This window comes from Canis lupus, chromosome 38, assembly GCF_003254725.2.
Source record: "Canis lupus dingo isolate Sandy chromosome 38, ASM325472v2, whole genome shotgun sequence".
Lineage (NCBI taxonomy): Eukaryota > Metazoa > Chordata > Mammalia > Carnivora > Canidae > Canis > Canis lupus.
Genome location: NC_064280.1, coordinates 601,253 through 620,773, shown reverse-complemented (window position 1 = coordinate 620,773; position 19,521 = coordinate 601,253). Strand labels below are relative to the sequence as shown.

General features: G+C 47.1%; 1 long non-coding RNA gene across 1 annotated transcript; it reads right to left on the bottom strand.

Moving 5' to 3' along the window:
* Positions 1-3,523: 3,523 nt before the first annotated feature.
* LOC112643267 (uncharacterized) lies at positions 3,524-14,534 on the bottom strand. Its single transcript, XR_003125746.3, has 4 exons — positions 14,109-14,534; positions 11,967-12,977; positions 8,767-8,862; positions 3,524-7,347 (listed from the first exon to the last, which is right to left on the bottom strand). It is a non-coding gene; the product is annotated as an uncharacterized LOC112643267 (long non-coding RNA).
* Positions 14,535-19,521: the final 4,987 nt, after the last annotated feature.

The window sequence follows — 19,521 nt, the reverse complement described above, 5'->3', positions numbered from 1 at the left end:
CTGGTTTGTATAAAACGCAAGCTTATAGATTCAGATTTTCCTCCTATCCTGCCCTCTCGTCTCTCTCCTATAACAGGACTTAGTCTGTGGCTGCACTGCCCTCCCCCTTCCCCAGGGATACAATCGGCACCTGGCTGTTCCTTGGCTCTAGGACAGGATAAACTTGCTGTTTTCTGGACACTTGTTTCCAGTGGTGGAGCTATTTATTTCTCCTTTCATAGTGGACATTGCTTAGGCACCATGGGATTCTTTCAAGGGCCCACATTCAAGGATCCGCTGTTCTGAATTAGAATAACCCTCCAGCCCCAATTCCCTTGGGGAATTTCACTGGAGCTCAGTCATTTCACTCCAGGGCCAAGTACAGGACAGGGAGGAATGGGGGAACCTAGCAGCTTTGGGAATTCAGCTAGATTTCTGATCCTCCCTAAAAATACACAATTTTCTTTTTTATGAAACCTGTTGGTGAATTAGCCACTCTAAAGATGCACTGTGGACATGTATTCCATGCTAGTATGTGCCAATGCTGCTCCAGAAATGGCTCCATCTACCAGCTTCTACTTGTTCATATGTATGTGTTAGTATGTAGTGGAATCATCTATCATGAATCCAAATGTCTAGAGACGTATATGTGTGTAGACAAGCTTATGTGGGTGCCATATTGTAGATATCTGGCGTTTGAATGTGTACAGGAGGACGTATGCAGCTGTGTGTGTTCCCTCTGCCTGCACCTTTGTGTATGCAGACATGACAATGTGTGTGCAGGAGGAAGCCCAGTGACTTCCACAAAACTGATTCAAATGCTTGGAGAATGTCACAATCTTCTAAAAATAGAAGAACTGAAATATTTTGAAGAAAGGATTTCTTTTAATAGAAACACACCCAAACATATTTCTTTTTAAAGACTCCCCATGTGTAATGAGAAAATACCAAATATTTACATTTTTCTATCCTGATAAGGATTGTTGATTTTCTCCAGGGACATATTTCATCATTCAATTTAGGCTAAAAGTTCTTTAGAGGGAAGGTCCTAAGGGGAAGGGGGAGAGGTCACAGGCCCTGAAGGGATAGGTTTGAATGTATCAAGCTTCCCTTGTTTCTTTCCAGCTGCTACCATCTGCCTCTAAAACATCTTGGCCCTCTTCCCACTGTTCAAAGGGAAGGAGCTTGTCTCTAGCTGTGGATTCATTTGGTACATGGGCAAGGGCCTAGGGGGCCATGACCTTCTTTCCTTTGAGGACAAGAAGACACAAAGATGACATAAAATTGTGTTGTAGCAGAATGAGATTAGAACCAGAGAGGAAATGTCTACTTCTTTATGGGCCAAGGATTTTCTGTGATGTTCGTGGAGTCTCCTCCAAAAGATTCTAAGAAGAGACTCATTGCTCTCTGATGTAGATTGAAAGTAGGGTCATGGAGAGGCATACAATTAGCAGGATGACCTCTGGAAGTTTTGACAGTACAATAACTTATATCTATTGGGCCTTTGTTATGGTGGCATGGATTGAAGGTTTTGTGTGTATCAACTCAATCTCCACAATTGTGTAAGGAGACCTCTATTTCACACATGAGGAAAATGAGACACAAAGAGGTAGGCACTTGGCCAAGGTCATGGAGTTGATAATAGATTATACGATGGGTCCAGGGTTCACACTCAGGTGGTCTGGCTCCAGAGTCCATGCTGTTAGCCATTGGGCCACCCAAGTCCTGCCAATTTGGCTTCATGTTTCTGTGTTGCTTCAGAGAAGTCAATGTCTCTTCTTTAGGGCTCACATACAGAAGTTTAAGGTTAAAACAGGTAGACATCAAAGGTTCCCAACCACCAGGAGTGCTTTTAGATGTGTGTGTTCATGCCATGAAAACCCTAAGCTGGAAGGGAATCTCAGGAGGTCACCTGTCCTCACGGGTCAAGGATGAAAAGTTTCTGCAGGAAGGAAGCTAACATTCATTGAGCACCTAGTATCTAACAGCTGCTGAGCTCCTTGCCTGTCTCAATGACTAGCATTTCTCAAGTCACCAGGTCTCGACACAAACCCTTTGTAACAAACCCTTTGCTCTGTATTTTCCCTGACAGTTGTAAAGTGTATCTTAAGTAAAAGCCTGCCAAGCACACAAACTTCTAAGGAAAATTTCCTTGCTTACAGCCCCTGTAACCTTGTGATTCTGTCTCTCTGGATACAGTTGCCTGGAGGCAAAGAACCCAATGGCAGCCAATTCACAGGCTGGCCAGTCCAGGCTAACAGTCAGGCTAATTAGACTGAGATAATCCTATATGGTTGCTCTCAGGAATCTAAGCTAGGAACTATTGGAAAAAGGAGATAGATAACAGTGGAAGTTAAAGTGAAAAGATATACAAAGAAGAGAACGGCTATGATGGTCATGCGCAAAATGAGGTTATGAGGGAGCAGAACTGGGAGTGAACAGAGGCTATGAGGAGAGAGAGAGAGAGAGAGAGAGAGAGAAATATGGAAAGAGAGATGAAGAGACAGACAGAGACAGAGAGAATGTGGCTGAATCCCAATGACCTTCTGGTTTCAGAACAACCACAAGGCCCTGTACACCCTAAAGCAGCTTGAGTGAGCTCCTTGCAACCAAAAGGCCTGCTTAGAATTCCAACGTTTTCAAATCATTTATTTTTTTATATTGTTAGAATTCAGACTTGATGTTATCCCATAATCAGTCTTTTGTTGATTTGTGTGTGTGTGTGTTTTAAGATTTCATTTATTTATTCATGAGAGACACAGAGAGAAAGGCAGAGACACAGGCTCCTCACAGAGAGCCCGATGCCCGACTCAGTCCTGGATCCCGGGATCATGCCCTGAGCCAAAGGCAGACACTCAACCTCTGAGCCACCCAGGAGTCCCTAATTTGTGTTTTAAAATGCCATTTTGATGGGCAGCCCTGGTGGCTCAGCGTTTTAGCGCCGCCTTCGGCCCAGGGTGTGATCCTGGAGACCTGGCATAGAGTCCCACATTGGGCTCCCCACAAGGAGCCTGCTTCTCCCTCTACCTGTGTCTCTGTGCCTCTCTCTCTCTCTCTCTCTCTCTCTCATGAATAAGTAAATAAAATATTAAAAAAATAAAAATAAAAAATAAAAGGCCTTAAAAACCATGAATTAAAACCAGTACTGGGAACAGTGAGCAGAAGTTAAAGACGAAGGTTGTCCAGAGGACAAATGCTCATATCAGGGCTGCCCTTAAGAGACCAAACCTTGGTCCATCAGCAAAGTGGGGAGCTGAATCCAATACTCTGAGGTTAAGCCAAGGACACATGGGGATAAAGCAGTCCCTGCTCAGGACTGCCCCTTGCTTCCAGCAGAAACTAATGCTAATTCTCACTGAGGAAACATTTTCACGTTCATTCTCCAGGTTTTTCAGAAATTCAATCAACCGACTAGGAGATCACAATCACAGATCACCAGATACTCAAGAGATAAACCACCACAGCACACGTAGCCCCCTGTTTCCTCATAAGGGCTTCAGATATCGAAATGATCAGATACAGAATAGAAAGTCATGATATATAAAATGTTTAAAGAAATTTTTTTTTAATTTTATTTATTTATGATAGTCACAGAGAGAGAGAGAGAGAGAGAGGCAGAGACATAGGCAGAGGGAGAAGCAGGCTCCATGCACCGGGAGCCCGACGTGGGATTCGATCCCGGGTCTCCAGGATCGCGCCCTGGGCCAAAGGCAGGCGCCAAACCGCTGCGCCACCCAGGGATCCCATGTTTAAAGAAATTTGAAACAAGGTGACAAATATGAGCAGGGAACTACATATCACCAGAAGTGACCAGGCATGTTTGAGGAAAGAACCAAAAAGACATTTCACAGATAAAATATCATATTTTGGGGGGAAAGTTTTTATTTTTAATAATCTCTCCTCTCAACATGGGGCTCGAACCCACATCCCCAAGATAAAAAGTCATACACTCTACTGACTGGAGCCAGCCAGGCACCCCTTGGTGAAACACCATAAGAAGCTTAGACAGAAGATGAGTCATAGCTCAGGAGAGAATAAGCAAAGTATAAAATAAGGCAAAGAGAGAGAACATATGAAAAGCATTAAGCAAGAATGGAGGATAGAATAAAAAAACTGAATAAACATCTAATGAGAATCCCAGGAGACAAGAGAGTGAATGGAGGAGAGATAATATTTGAAGAGAATTTTCCAGAACTGAGGAAAGACATGAATCTAGAGAGGAATACAACATATACCATGAGGAATGAACACACAGAAATTCACACCTAGACACATCTCGAGGAATGTGAAGAATAATAAAGTCAAGGAGAGGATCTTGCCATCAGTGAAAGAGTAAAGCAAAATCACCAGCAAAGGCATGAAATGTAGACAACCGCAGACTTCCCAACAGCAGTGATGGAAACCAGAAGTTGTGGAATCATATTGAGGGGAAAAGAAACCTCTCATCTGGCAATTGCATAAACAGAAATGTTATTATTCCTAATAGAGGGTGAAATAAAGACATCTTCAGAACTCAGACTCTGGAGTTCATGCTTCCTCCTCTGTCTCATTATGCAGCTACTGACAGTTCCCAGCTATGTCTAGATCTGCCATTATATTACAAGAACTCCCTTCAAAGAAATTGTTCTGGATTCTTCTATGTCTTCCTGCCTTAGCTATTTCTCCTAAGGTCAGAGCACATTGGTGAAGAAAACATGCTGTTTGCTTATTTTTGAGAGAGTTCCAGGCCTAAATCCTGGGAAGTTCTCTGTCAGGTTAAGGCCCTGAGGAAGTCAAGGCTTCCCCTGCTATGCCCTAGGGACAGTCTGAGCCAAGGGAGGTAATCACAGAACATACCATGAAGGCCCCCAAGTCCTTCTAGAAACCTTCCGGGCTCCCTTGGAGGCCACAGCTTGGTAAACCCTGAACCTTTAAATACCATCTTATTGAGTAAACAGACCCTGCAGGCATTGCAATAATCAGTTCAGTGTTCTCTGTAATCCTGGGGGCTGGTTTGCCTTCTATTTTCCCAAGGTCAGAAATTACTTCGTAGTTCACTTGGCTCAATTTCCTTTCGGATCAGCACTAGGCTTTTAACTAAAAGTCTTCTCCCCCTTGAAATGCTCTGGACCCTCAGCTAAAACTCCTGTCCCTAGATCACAAATCCCCTCCTGCCTGTCCCCTGAGGAGCAACCCCAAGGGTGATTAATGTGCTTAACATTAGTTGGTGCAAATATTTGAATCAGCTAACATTTGAATCCAGTATATTATTTGCTTTCTAGGAGCTGGCATTTCTTGAAGGTCTTCTCTGGCTCTCACAGAAGAGGCAAGACCTTCCTCTAGCAGAAAATGGGAGGAAATGCAGGAGCCAAACAAGGGGGACAAATGGAGAGGTTGCAGAGGCAAAGGAGATCAGAGGAGTTAGTGGAAGGGCTGCTCTGTCCCTCTCACAACCTGTATCTTGGCTTACCCAGGTGTGTTTGCTCTCTCTGTCTTCTTCCTGCTTGCTCCCCTGACCTGCCCTGAGCTGGCCTAACCCCTACTCCGTTCCTGCCCTAACATTCCCACTCCTCCCCTTCTTCCAGGATGCATGGATCAGGAAGAACTTTTCTCCTGTAACCTAGACCTTGCTGCACCTTCTTTTTACCCTTAAGTCTCTCGGATGTGGGCTCCTGGAATCCTACCCTCACTCCCTCTATTTGGTAAGTTAATACTAACTGCTATAACAAATAAGCCTAAAAATACAAACAGCTCAAATTTGATGGAAATATTCTTCTTATTCATGAAAAGTTCAAAATTGGTCTTACTTGCCTAGCAGGCAACCCTCCCTCCTCTGAGCTGTGGCTGGCATCGAGGGTCTTTCCCTCCTAAGGCTCCACCACCTCCACGCCTGCCACCCAGGGTGCTAGGATGGAGAGAGTCACACAGGCCTAGGTACCAGAGACCTTTATAGGCCAGGCCCCTAAATAGCGCTTAGCTCCTCCTCATTGCATTGGCTGGAACCCAGTCACATGGCCATGGGGCCTCCCCAGAGAGGCTGGCATTGGTAGGGTAGCTGATTCCCACCCCTGACCCTCTCAGTCTACTATTTTGCCTGCCACATCTTCACTGGGTACTAGTTAAGGCAGGGTCTACTGTTCAGAGAAGCTCAGATGCTTCACTCACTGTTCTAGACAGGGATGGTCACTAGATGTACTCTCCATGTTGTGTTTCTGAGCACATGGGCATGCCCCCCCCCCCCCCCCCACTCCCTTGAGAAGCATTCTGAGGCCTCACTGGCTCTTGAGGGCTGGGATTGATTCACACAGCGCAGGTGTGGTGGCACTGGTTCCATTTATTCACTGTCCCCGCCCCCATAGCATCATTTTATGTTTATTTCCCCAGTGGCTGTGCATCTCACTGGCTGCTGCCATCACCCTCAAATGCCACTCCCCCTTCCTGATCCACTTTACCCCTCTGTACTCAGCCTCAACCTACCTAGCTGATATCGGTTGAGTTGCAGAGCAGAGCCATCCTATGTAATAGATCAGGGACAAGGAACAGACCATGAAAAGCTTTAAAAGGCAGCCCTGTGATCTAGGCAATGCTGAGCAGTGGAGGGTACATGGGAGACAGCTGAGTTTTAGGAAGCAGCCTGGTGGGATGCCTGGTTGGCTCAGGTTGTGATCCCAGGGTCTTGGGATCGAGTCCAACATTAGACTTCCCTCAGGGAGCCTGCTTCTCCCTCTGCCTGTTTCTCTGCCCCTCTCTGTGTATCTCTCATGAATAAATAAATAAAATCTTAATTTTAAAAAAAAGAAGGAAGGAAAGAGAAAGGCCTATGTCCTCCAAGTTTGGAAGACGAGGCGGGAGCCAGGGAGGAGGTGCTGGTAAGATCACTTCCCAGCTGCACTGCAGTAGGGTAGGTGGTGGTGAGAAAATTTGACAGGGCCCTGAGCCCCTGGTGAAGAAATGAAGAGCTTCTCAGGGAACCAGTTTGGGAAGAGGCAATGCTCCCATTGGGTGATTTTCATGTGTGGGTGGAGGTCCAAGGCCACTCTCCATAGCCTATTTGCAGAGGACGGGGTGAGGGGGTTGCTGTGAATGGAAGGGGCTGCCTTCCTACTGCCGCCTCTCCCCAGCCAGCTCCACTCAGAGCCCAGGAGCCCTGAGACCAGATGTGTCCTCCAGGCTGCCACACGCTATTCATTTGGGTCCTCCATGCTGACTGGCTCCACGCTGAAGCTCTAGGACTAAACTGTGGGCCCATCACGACCCCTTCTGTCCTCAGATAGGAATGTGCATGCGCCTATAGCAGCAGCCAGCGTTGCGCAGGAACCAGATGCCTCAGAGTGGCATGGATGGGAGGTCTCAGTGTTGAGCTTCGCCTGAACGGAGGCACACCGTCTTCTAAAGGATGAGATGAGGCAACAAGGTCAGGAGGCCTAGCCAGGGCCACAGAGGTCAAGAAGGAGGCAGAGGCATGGCATTAAATTTCCTCTATGGAAAAACTGATTTCAGGACGCAGAGTGGAAAAGTTAATGTATCTCCCAGATCCTGGCTATTTTATTTTTCTTCTGCTCTCAGGCTCTTCCCAAATGACTTGGCCAGACCTGGCCAGGCCCTCAGCAGAGCCTAAGCAGATGAGGTTAGGGCCCAGAGGTCAGCACTGCCAGCAGGACTCGGAAACCCTGAGGAACCCATTTGTCTTCTTTCTGGAATGAGTCAGTCCAGGTTGGCCCAGCAGGTGGCCTTGCCTAGTTCCCACTCCAGCAGGGGCCACGGCACAGTCTTGTGTCCCAGGCCTGGTTCTGGTCATGAGGGATTAAAGCTGCTGGAGCCCAGTGCCTGGATCTGTGCGTCAAGCCCCTGGTCATTAGTCCCCCTCTGACTGCAGGCTGGAGTTGTGACAACCAGCTTTCTACCTTTTTTTTTTTTTTAAGGATTTTGTTTATTTACTTGAGAGAGATAACACAAGTGGGGGCGGGGGGAGCAGTGGAGGGAGGAGAAGCAGACTCCTCACTGAGCAAGGAGCCCAATGTGGGGCTCAATCCCAGCACCCTGGGATCATGACCTGAGCTGAAGTCAGATGCCCAATCAACTGAGCCACCCAGGTGCCCCTCTACCTTGCTCTTGAGACCCCCTTTCTTCTACCCTGAGGACCTAGGTCTCTCCACCAGTCTTCTGGTGAATTCCTTCCTCTGGGAGCTGTGTGTTCTTGCCCAGGGATCACAAATCTTCCCCAGGGTCCTCCATGGTAGCTGTTGTTAATCAATAACATGACTCTTGCCTACTTTTTCTGCAGAAGCCAGACTCCAGACAGCCCCTACCAGTCCATTAGAGCAGATATCAATATATCCTCTCTGCTTTTTCCATTTCCTCCTCATGACCTGGAGCCCTAACGGTGGTGAAGACCCCTAACAGACTGGTTCCACACCAACAATGGACCCACCTGTGTATCCTATGACTCCTGTGCTGTGCCCTACTTGCAGGGGCAACCTAGCCATTTTGCTTTGGGACCCCCAGCTCTAAGGGTTCCCTGGGCCATCACCTGCTGTATCCCCTCTCCCACACTGTACTCTGGGCTCCTGCTGGCCCCTGCAGCTGGCTCCCCTAACAAGTGCCTGAGCCGCCCCAGGGGCAGACCCCAGTTCATTTCTGTCCCCTCTACCCTACAGAATTTCACCAGGCCAGGTAGGGTAAGAAGCTCAAAGCTGATAACTAAGAGTCCAGCTCCTTTTCCCTCCTAATCTCAGAGGGAAGTTGACATTATCCATTATAGGAAGAGGGGAATTGGGGAGGGGGAGAAGGAAGATACTAGAGTCTTACCTGGTTCTGACCTCAAAGCAGGAAAACATCCCTTAATCAAGCTGAGTGACATCCCCACATGGAACCAGGGCCCCCAGCTCTATCCCATGTCAGCCCCTGTTAAAAAAACAAAGCACCTGGTTGCCACTTATCTCAGGGGGCCCCTGAGCAATAAACTCTTATTTCACAACTCTTTTGTACACTTGCTGTCAAATACAGAGATATCTCTCCCTACACCACTGTCCTTGCCCTAAGTGCCTTAAAGCCCATCTCCTCAGCGTCCCCTGAGTGTGTTCTTAGAGGTCCTAGGGCCCCAACTTAACAATGCATATCTGAGGTGTAGGTTTCCCAAATTTTGAGCTTCAGCATCAACTGTAAGCCTGTTAAACAAGCAGAGTTGGGCCCCACTCTATTCTGATTAAGAATCCCCTGGATGGGGGCCTGAGACTCTGGCCCTAGGCCTGTGTCCCTAACATGTGGTTTGCAGACCACCAAGTTTCCATTAGCACCTGGAAACTTCTTATTAATGCAAATTCTCCCTCTACCCCAGACTCACTCAATTAGAGATGCTGGAATGGGACCATGCAATCTTGTTGGGTTTTTTGTCCCAAAGATTTAGTCATTTATTTGAGAGAGAGAGAGAGAGAGAGAGAGAGAGAGAGAGGAGGGGCAGAGGGAGACAAGCAGACTCTCTGCTCAGCCTGGAGCATGACATGGGGCTCGATCTCACAACCCTGAGATCACTACCTGAGCCAAAATCAAGTCTGACACTTAACCGACTGAGCTCCCCCAGGCGCCCCCATGCAATCTTATTTTAACAACCTTCCAGGTGATACTGAAGCACATAGAAGTGGGCCCTGCCCTAGGTGATTCTGAGACAGATTTAAGTTTGGGAGTCATTGATCCATGAAGGCCTCTGCAATTCTGATTCCAGCTGTGGCTCCTTTGGGCACATCCAGGGCAGCCCAAGCAGGGGGAGCAAAGACCAGGACCTCTAGTCTTCCCTTGGAGAACGAGCTATTAAAAGGGAGAGGGAGCTGCCATGGACAACTTCTCCAAGGTTGTTGATATACCTGGCAGTGGTTTCTACTGGCTGGCTGGCCAAAGGCCCTTCTGAAAGGTTCTATTCAGAGCTGGTGGATGAGTAAACATCACCACTTTTTTCCTTTCTCCGGAACCTGGGGCTGTGACCAGAACTCTTGGCAACTAACTATAGCTGTGGCCCTAGGAAAGGGTCAGGGTAAGAGAAGATCAATTCTCACCTGCTGTGGAGCTGGGCCCCAGGGAAGGAGCTGGCCAGTGGGTTGGGAAGAGGAAATGTCTCCCGGAAATAGAGAGTGGGAAAACCAATCTCTTCTACATCCCTAGCACAGTGCTTACATTTAGAAAGTGCCAGAAAAGTGAGCTGTGCTGAATGCTCACCAGATGGTCTCTGAGGGTCTCTCAGTCTGAGGGGGGACACCTGGACAGGCTGACCACCCACAGATAATCCAACGGCAACATTAAAAACCAGGATGGGAACCGATGTCATAGACCTCAAGGGTCAGAGCACTTTGGGGCTGGAGTTGAGGACCTCTATAGTTGGTGACAGAGTAGAGATTTGACTCTGTCCTGTTCTTGGTGTCCATGTCACATAACCAAGCAGGGTTCCGAGCTGAACTGGCCACTGCACAGAGGACAGTACATCACTGGGCATCCTGTCTCAGGGTTTAGCACACTTCATTATTTCCAGAAGGCAGTATGCGTCCTGGTTTCTGGTTTCAACTGCAGTGTATTTTTTTTTAACCTCCTATCCTTTCATTCCCTAGGGAATAGGAATCAACTCTCCAGTATTTTATGAAATGATAAGACTTTAACTGTATTGAACTTGAATTCTCCATCACCTCTCATATTCCTGGAAACCATTCTTATTAGAGTGGGATTGGGTAACCATCATGTCTTTTCCCAGCCTCAATCTCCTTTCCTGCAAAGTAAGGATGACACCAACAACCTCACCATGCCCTTATATCATGTCACAGGCATTCAACAAATTCTGATTTCTTACTGACACTCTCTCTTGAGAAGCCAGCCCTCATGGCCACAACATGGTAGATTCTCTGTCTCTCCACTCAGAATACTCATTAGAGTCAGCTGAATTGTGTTCCCTAAAAATAGATGTTGAAGTCCTAACCCCTAGTGCCTGTGAATGTGACCTTATTTGGAAATCATATCTTTGCACCTATAACTAAGTTAAAATGAAGTCATTGGACCAGAGTGGGTCTTAAAGCCAATGACTTATGTCTTTATTTTTTATTATTATTTTTTTGCTTTATCTTTTTTAAAAAATATTTTCTTTTAATTCAATTTGCGAACATATAGTATAACACCCAGTGCTCATCTCATCAAGTGCCCTCTGACTCATGTCTTTATGTAAAGAAAGGAGAAGATTTGGATTTAGAGAAACACAAAAAAGAAGCCATGGGAAATGGAGGCAAAGATGGGAGTGATGAAACTGTAAGCCAAGGAGTGCCAAGGAATGCTGAGGGACATCCGAAAGGAGGCAAAGGTTTTAAAAAAGAGAAAGATATAGAAAGGAAGCAGAGGCAAGGAAAAATCCTTCTCTGAAGCCTGCAGAGAAAGTGTGGCCCCACTGATACCCTGATTTCAGACTTCCAGCCTCTAGCACTGTGGAAGAAGAAATCTCTGTTGTTTTAAGCCACCCAGTTTTTGGTCATTTGTACATGCAGCCTTGAGAAACTAGTACCCCATCCCCCCTAAATCCAGAGCATGGCCATTAACCTTTCCTTGGTCCTGTTCCCATTAGCAGCCCCAGCTTTCCAGGGACATCCACCTTTATACAGCTCTCTCTAAAACAAAATAATATTTTACTTGGAAATCATGATTTACAGCCTATAAGGCACCAACAACATCCAAGTTTTCACTCTATCCTCCCAGCCTTCCTGGGAGAGTTTTGGTCTGTTGACCCCATTTTGTAGATGTGGAGACTGAAGACCAGAGAGATTAGTTTAATCTGATCATCCTGTGATGTCATGACAAACAAGTAGAAGAGCCAAGACTGAACCAGATATTCTGACTCTTAGGCCAGGATTCTTTTTCTTTAAACTTTTTTTACTGTAAAGTGTTATACATATATAAAAATGCACAAAACACAAATGTGAAAGCTTGAGGAAAGCAACACCCACATAACCACCATCCAGCTCAAGGACTAGAGCATTGCCCACCTCCCAGGAGCCGCCTGCCAACTTCTCTTCCTTCCTTCCTCCCCAAGGTAGTCACTGGCTGTCGTTAGGCCACTGCTGTTTTCACCAGACCACACATTCCATTCCGATGACATTCATGTCCTTCAAGATCAGTGGAGCTGTAGTAAAAAGTTAGAAGCCTCTGTCCTTGGGAAGTCCTCTAGACTTCTTCCCTAAGGGTCAGGATTTCCTGAAGCTATGCCTCTCTGGGGCTCTTCTCCATCCTTCTCTTCAGGAGAAAAAAAAAATAAAAAAACAAAAAAACAACTCCCAACTGGTCTTGACATTTTCAGAACCTAAAATCTGGGAGTAGCTGCCACTTTTTTGAAGCAGTTAAACCACAGACTTTTTAACTAGAGGGGAAGGAGGAAGGAGGGCAGAAGGATAGGCCCAGCGCTGGAATCAAGGATAGGTTAAAGAAACAAAACAATTACCAAGTTACCCAAGACAGGCTGTCTGCCACTTCTCTCTCCCTTCCTCCCTCCGGTCAGAGATGTCTGCTAGAGTGGCAGGAGTCAGCCTGATCCTCGGGATTTGGGCCTAATCTTGCCCCAGGCACTGGTAAACCACATGGCTCCTTGGATCCTTCCGGCCTGAGTTTGTGACCTCTCTCTTCTCCAAGAGCTTGTGTTCCTGTTCTTGGTATCTCAGAGCAGGGCAGGATCAGGCGAATGTAAGAGAATGGGGTCCAGTCAGAAACCTTCAGCCAGGAAATTGAGCTGTTGTTCCCTTACCTGACTTCTGGAAAGTCACAGAAGTCCTCTGAGTTGCAGATCCAGCCCTCTGAAGCAAAGGCACCGGAAAAGGCTCTTCGGGATGGTAGTGAGTTAACACCGATGCAGATATGAGGTGTTCACTTGAACTCCCAGATGAGAAGAGACAAGCAGTTGGATCTTTCTGTTGTGGACAAGCCTCTGGGTTGCACATTCCCCTGGAGGAGGCTCAACGCAGCTACTTTTGCAGATGGGCCAGGAGGCAGGAGAATGAGGGGCTCTGTAGAGACAGCAAGAGCTCAGGGGAAATGACAGCTCAGCCAGCTGTGGGTTACAATCATTGCCACTCCCCACTGCTGTCCGGGCTGGCACCGTGTGGCCGAAGCCCAAGGAGAAGGCAGGACAGTGTGGTAGGCTGGTGGGTTTGGAGAGCTAACTACAACTGTCCTGTCTCTTCTTGGGTCGGGGGGAGGGGGCAGGACCCTGAGCCCATGGGGGCAATTCATACTCCTGGGGTTGTTTTCTGGGCAAAAGTTCTGGCCTGAGTTCCTGAAATCTGCTCTAAGAAGATGGGCTCTATAGACTAGAGACCAGAAGGCCTCAGTTTTGTTCTGATTCTACTACCTTTAGTGTGCTTGAGCAAGTCATGTCCACTCTCTGAGAAGTTTCCACATCTGATAATAATATTTTTAAATTTACCAAGCACATATTATGTGCAGGGTAATAAGAAGGATGCTTAATATACATCCTCTCTGATATCTACCCTGTGGAGCATGCAGGGATGCTGTGAGGGCCAAATAAAACGCATTTCCTTAAAAAGTGAAACATAGATTTACCACATGACCCAGCAATTCCACCCCTAGGGATATACTCCGAAGAATTGAAAACAGGCACTCAAACAAATACTCATTCACAGATGTTCACAGCTATTCACAATAGCTAAAAGGTGGAAACAACCCAAAGTCCCCCACTGGATGGGTGGATAAACAAAATGCGGTCCATCCATACAATGTAATATTACTCAGCCTTAAAAAGAAATGAAGTCTTGATGTTGCTACAACACAGATGCACCATGAGGACACGATGCTAAGTGAAAGCCAGACACAGAATCATATATTGTATCATGTCTTCTATATGAAATATTCAGAATAGGCAGATCCACAGAGCTAGAAAGCAGATTTGTGGTTGCCAGGGAATGGGAGGAGGGGAGAGGGGGAAGAGATTGCTTAATGGGTAAAGGGTATTCTTCTGCAGGGAAAAAGTCTTCTTGAGACTAGGGTGTGGAGCTGCACAATACTTGAAATGGGCCAATGACCCTGAAATGTACATGTTAAAATGGCTAATTGCGTATCATGTGACTTTCATCTAATAAAACATACATACATACATACATACATACATACATACATACATATGGAAGTGGTTGCCATGTGTAAAGTTACTCCTCTAAAATGAGAAGGGATAAAAGCAGCTTGCCTTGGCTCTCTTCTAACGCATGACGCAGCCACCCTCCTCGGCATGTGGTTGAATTCAGCCTCCCGGGCTAGTGGTGCTGCCAAACTGCACGGGCTTATGGTATCCACGCGTGGCCTGATGTATCCGAGGGCGGTGTTGCTCCTCAGGGTATACAGTTCCCACACAAAGCATCCATCCCTCTGCAGGGAGTGAATGTGCCCAGAGCTTCCCCACGTACCCATCTCATCAGGTGGCAGGGAATTATCAGCAAATACAATGGGTCCCTATTAGCACGGAGCCTCCTCCTATACAACAGTGTCCTTCAAGGTTCACTGAAAGGTGAGACAGGCTCCAGCTTCAGAGACAGTAGCAAGTGGCAGGCCAGTGGGCTGTGGGAGGCTGCGGGGGGAGGAGGGTGCGTAGCAGCCAGAATGCATTGCTTTTAGCTAATGAGCAAAGCACCACACTCCCTTAGTGCCTCCTCCCCCTCTGATCTCCAAGCACTTAAAGGGCACTGCTTTCCTTGGGGAAAGTCCACAGAGAGGCAGGGGCTAGGAGGGGAGGTGGGGCTGCACAAGCACCATAGGGAAGGAGGGGGCAGCATTCCAGATTGGTATCCAGACCACCTCTGCTAATTGCCCTGGGTTTATCACTTTGTATGGAGATCCCAGAAGGGCTGTGTGGACAGAGCAGTATGTGTGGTGGGAAGAGAAGAGTCTCAGGTGCTGTGAGCTCAACAGGAAAAGGACAACTTTCTTAGACTGCCAAGCAGGAGGGACACCGGCTCTCCTCCATCCATGCCCTGCTCTGACCTCCAGAGGATGTCAAGGTCCCACAGGCCCCAAATCACCAACCTCTGGATGAGCCACCTGCTGCCCCTGAGGCCACTCTCCTAAGGACCCTAGATGACTGGAGCCAGGTGACCTCTCTGAGCCACAAAACCTTAAGTGGAAGTGGGTTCAAGCCGCTGGGCTCCTTGGCCCCAGGTTGGTGCTGCAGTTACCATGGGAGTTGCCAGGGGCCCTACCAGCAGTGCTTAAGTCCCTGATGGACTTAGGTAATGGCTCCTTAGCATTCCCTTGCATTTCCCCCAGGCCTGCCTGGTGCTGGCACTTCAGGAGGAAATGCTGGCTGCCCCGAGGACTGTGCCCAACCTGAGGACGCCAGGTGGTTGGCTCTCTGCAGGGGTGCAGACAGCAATCTGAATAAGGTTTCATGGGAAGGGAAAGGGGGTCAGCGCATGTGCCCATCGCACCATCTGCGCCCACCCCCCTCCTCAGCCCCATGCACACACGCTCACACCACGGGTGGCAAACTCTGGTGCTCAACAAAGGAGGGACAATAATGCAGAAGGGGGTAAGGGCTTTTTTTAATAATTAATTAATTAATTAATTAATTTTTTATTGGCGTTCAATTTGCCAACATATAGCATAACACCCAGTGTTTATCCAGCCAAGTGCCCCCCTCAGTGCCCATCACCAAGTCACCCCAACCCCCCACCCACCTCCTTTTCCACTACCCCTTGTTTCTTTCCCAGAGTTAGGTGTCTCTCATGTTTTGTCACCCTCACTGATATTTTCACTCATTTTCTCTCCTTTCCCTTTATTCCCTTTCATTAATTTCTATATTCCCCAAATAAATGAGACCATATAATGCTTGTCCTTCTCCAATTGACTTATTTCACTTAGCTATATGCCAATAAATTAGGCAATCTAGAAGAAATAAACGCACTTTTGGAAAACCACAAACTACCAAAACTGGAACAGAAGGAAATAGAGAACCTGAACAAGCCGATAACCAGGGAGGAAATTGAAGCAGTCATCAAAAACCTCCCAAGACACAAAAGTCCAGGGCCAGATGCCTTCCCAGGGGAATTCTATCAAACATTTAAAGAAGAAACCATACCTATTCTACTAAAGCTGTTCAGAAAGATAGAAAGAGATGGAGTACTTCCAAACTCGATCTATGAGGCCAGCATCACCTTAATTCCAAAACCAGACAAAGACCCCACCAAAAAGGAGAATTATAGACCAATATCCCTGATGAACAGATGCAAAAATTCTCAACAAGACACTAGCCAATAGGATCCAACAATACTTTTTTCTTTTTAAGATTTTATTTATTTATTCATAGAGACAGAGAGAGAGAGGCAGAGACACAAGCAGGCATCATACAGAGAGCCTGATGTGGGACTCTATCCAGGGTCTCCAGAATCACACCCTGGGCTGCAGGCGGCGCTAAACCGCTGCGCCACTGGGGCTGCCCAGGATCCAACAATACATTAAGAAGATTATTCACCAGGACCAAGTGGGATTTTTCCCCGGGATGCAAGTCTGGTTCAACATTCATAAAACAATCAATGTGATTCATCATATCAGCAAGAGAAAAAACAAGAACCATATGATCCTCTCAATAGATGCAGAGAAAGCATTTGACAAAATACAGCATCCATTCCTGATCAAAACTCTTCAGAGTGTAGGGACAGAGGGAACATTCCTCGACATCTTAAAAGCCATCTACGAAAAGCCCACAGCAAATATCATTCTCAATGGGGAAGCACTGGGAGCCTTTCCCCTAAGATCAGGAACAAGACAGGGATGTCCACTCTCACCACTGCTATTCAACATAGTACTAGAAGTCCTAGCCTCAGCAATCAGGCAACAAAAAGAAATAAAAGGCATTCAAATTGGCAAAGAAGTCAAACTCTCCCTTTTCACAGATGACATGATACTATACATAGAAAACCCAAAAGACTCCACCCCAAGATTGCTAGAACTCATACAGCAATTCGACAGTGTGGCAGGATACAAAATCAATGCCCAGAAGTCAGTGGCATTTCTATACACTAACAATGAGACTGAAGAAAGAGAAATTAAGGAGTCAATCCCATTTACAATTGCACCCAAAAGCATAAGATACCTAGGAATATACCTAACCAAAGGGGGTGAGGGCTTTTTAGAAGTGGGCCTCTAGCTGGCAGAACAACAGAATCTGAATCTCCTTGATCTACAGCCAGCAGTCACTCTCCCCCATCCCTCCTGCTACAGTTGATTAGCAGAGAGCCTCACACCACAGAGGAGAGGACTCTAATTAAAGTATCAACCTTGGGCCTGAACCCAAGTTGCTTTTCCCATTCACTTTAAATGACACCCAATGACACCCCACACACAGCTCTGAGCCTCCAAGGGGCTCTCAGGCCGGGGTTGCTGACATGGGGTCTGAGAACAAACAGCAAGTCTAGACAAGAATATCTCCGAGCTCCTGAGCTTTCCGTTCTTTCCCTGCCAAGGAATAGCACTTTTTCACATCAAATCCCAGTAATTGGGGGCAGCCCAGGTGGCTCAGTGGTTTAGCGCCTGCCTTCAGCCCAGGGCGTGATCCTGGAGACCCCGGATCAAGTTCCACGTTAGGCTCCCTGCATGGAGCCTGCTTCTCCCTCTGCCTGTGTCTCTGCCTCTCTCTCTCTCTCTCTCTCTCTCTCTATCTATCTCTCATGAATAAATAAATAAAATATTAAAAAAAAATCCCAGTAATTGGTGATGCTGGTACCTCTCCCTTGACTAACCCACAGCAGCCAACTAAAGACCAAGCCTTGGGTGGCTCAGCGGGTGAGCATCTGCCTTTGGCTCAGGGTGTGATCCCAGGATCCAGAATTGCGTCCCACATCGGGCTCCCTATGAGGAGCCTGCTTCTCCCTCTGCCTGTGTCTCTGCCTCTCTCTGTGTCTCTCAGGAATAAATAAAATCTTTTTTAAAGATTAAAAAAAAAAAAAAGACCAAGCCTTCTACCTCGGGGTCCTCTTCCCACTTCCCTCCTCCCCCCACGGTTGCCCTCCCTTCTTCCCTCCTGTGGAGGCAAGATGGTGTGGCTGCCAGCTGTCAATTCAATGAGACTTAGCAAACCTTACCAAATATCCACAATGTCTTAGGCGTGGGTGTGGGGTTGTGAGGGAGCTGTTCCTTCAGCAATGTCAATATATGCCAGGACCAAAGTCAAAGAAAACTAGGCAAGAATACAGAAAAAGAAAGAAAGAATAAAAGAAGGCCTCATTCACTTCCATTTCCTGTGGGCTTGGTTTTCTCATGGAAACCTGGTTCTGGAATAGAACAGACAGGGTAAAGAGGGCCTGTTTCAGAAGGTGATGTGACATCCCAGACTCCAGGGCAGAGACCTCAGAAACAGATCTCCCAAAGCTGGGGAATTCCAAGAAAGCTTTTATTTATTTATTTTTTTTAAGATTTTATTATTCATGAGAGACACAGAGAGGCAGTTAGCCCAAAGAAGTCAGACTTCGCTTTCCAGTTGACTTGACCTTCTCATTGATTCGCTCGCCTAGGCAACCTTTCCTTCACACTGTACACTGATGCTAGGCTGATGCTAAAATCCCAGTTCACCTCTTTATACCTCAGCTTACCGTACATGTTAAATGGAAATAAGTGCAATTGTGTTTCAGGGTTTTACAAAGATTAAATGTTGTATGTAGAAGACCTACTCTAGAGCCTTCAAAAATATCGGTTCCCTTCGTCTTCCTTTTTCTGGTTCTCCAGAAAGAAGACACACTCTTCTAATCCTGCCCCCTACACCCCAGTCCTCCCCTGAAATCACAACACATGACTCCTGGAAGATGCTGTTTTGTTGAAGAGGATGAAAAAGGGCGCTGGAGGAAGAGAGGGTCAGGTCCAAAGAAACATCACAGGTCAGACAGAAATGCTTCAGGGGACGAAGTTGGAGACTAGGCTGCCCTGTGAGGCTGGCTACAGGCAGGGAGTTGGGGGGGGCATAAACTTTCCCCCAAGGGTGCATTACTTAACATGGCTGGGGATCTCAGAAGTGGGAGTTAGAGAAGGGAGAGAATCTTTCTGTGTCTTGATTGAGGATCAAAACAATTTCTATTATTACAAATTCCCTTAGAAATATAGCCCCATGGGGATGAGAAAAGGAATTCAGCTCTTTGCAAAGCTTAACCAAGCAGCCTGGCTGGGAGCCATTTGGCAGTTTCTCCAAAAGGAAAAGTGGTGAAGAAGCAACAGTGCCACCTCTTCATGCTCCAGCAACAGATGGAGGGAGCTGGTCTGTCAGTTCCCGCCCCGGGTCGGGGGGGGGGGGGGGGGGGGGGGGGGGGGGGAGGGGAATTCAACAGCTGGGGTGGATCCCTCCATCCCATTAGATGCGAGATGTGAAGATGCATAAGCAATGTGTAGGGGCAGCTCACCCAGCTGTCTTTCCAGTGACCAGGGAACTCGCCAGCCAAGGTGAATGGCTGCTCAGTCTGTGAATGCCCGGGTCCAGAGAGCCTCTGGAGAAGCATGGTGTATCTAGGGCACCGTTTTTACCCAAGGATTTTTCATGGGGAGGAAGAGGACTGCTAT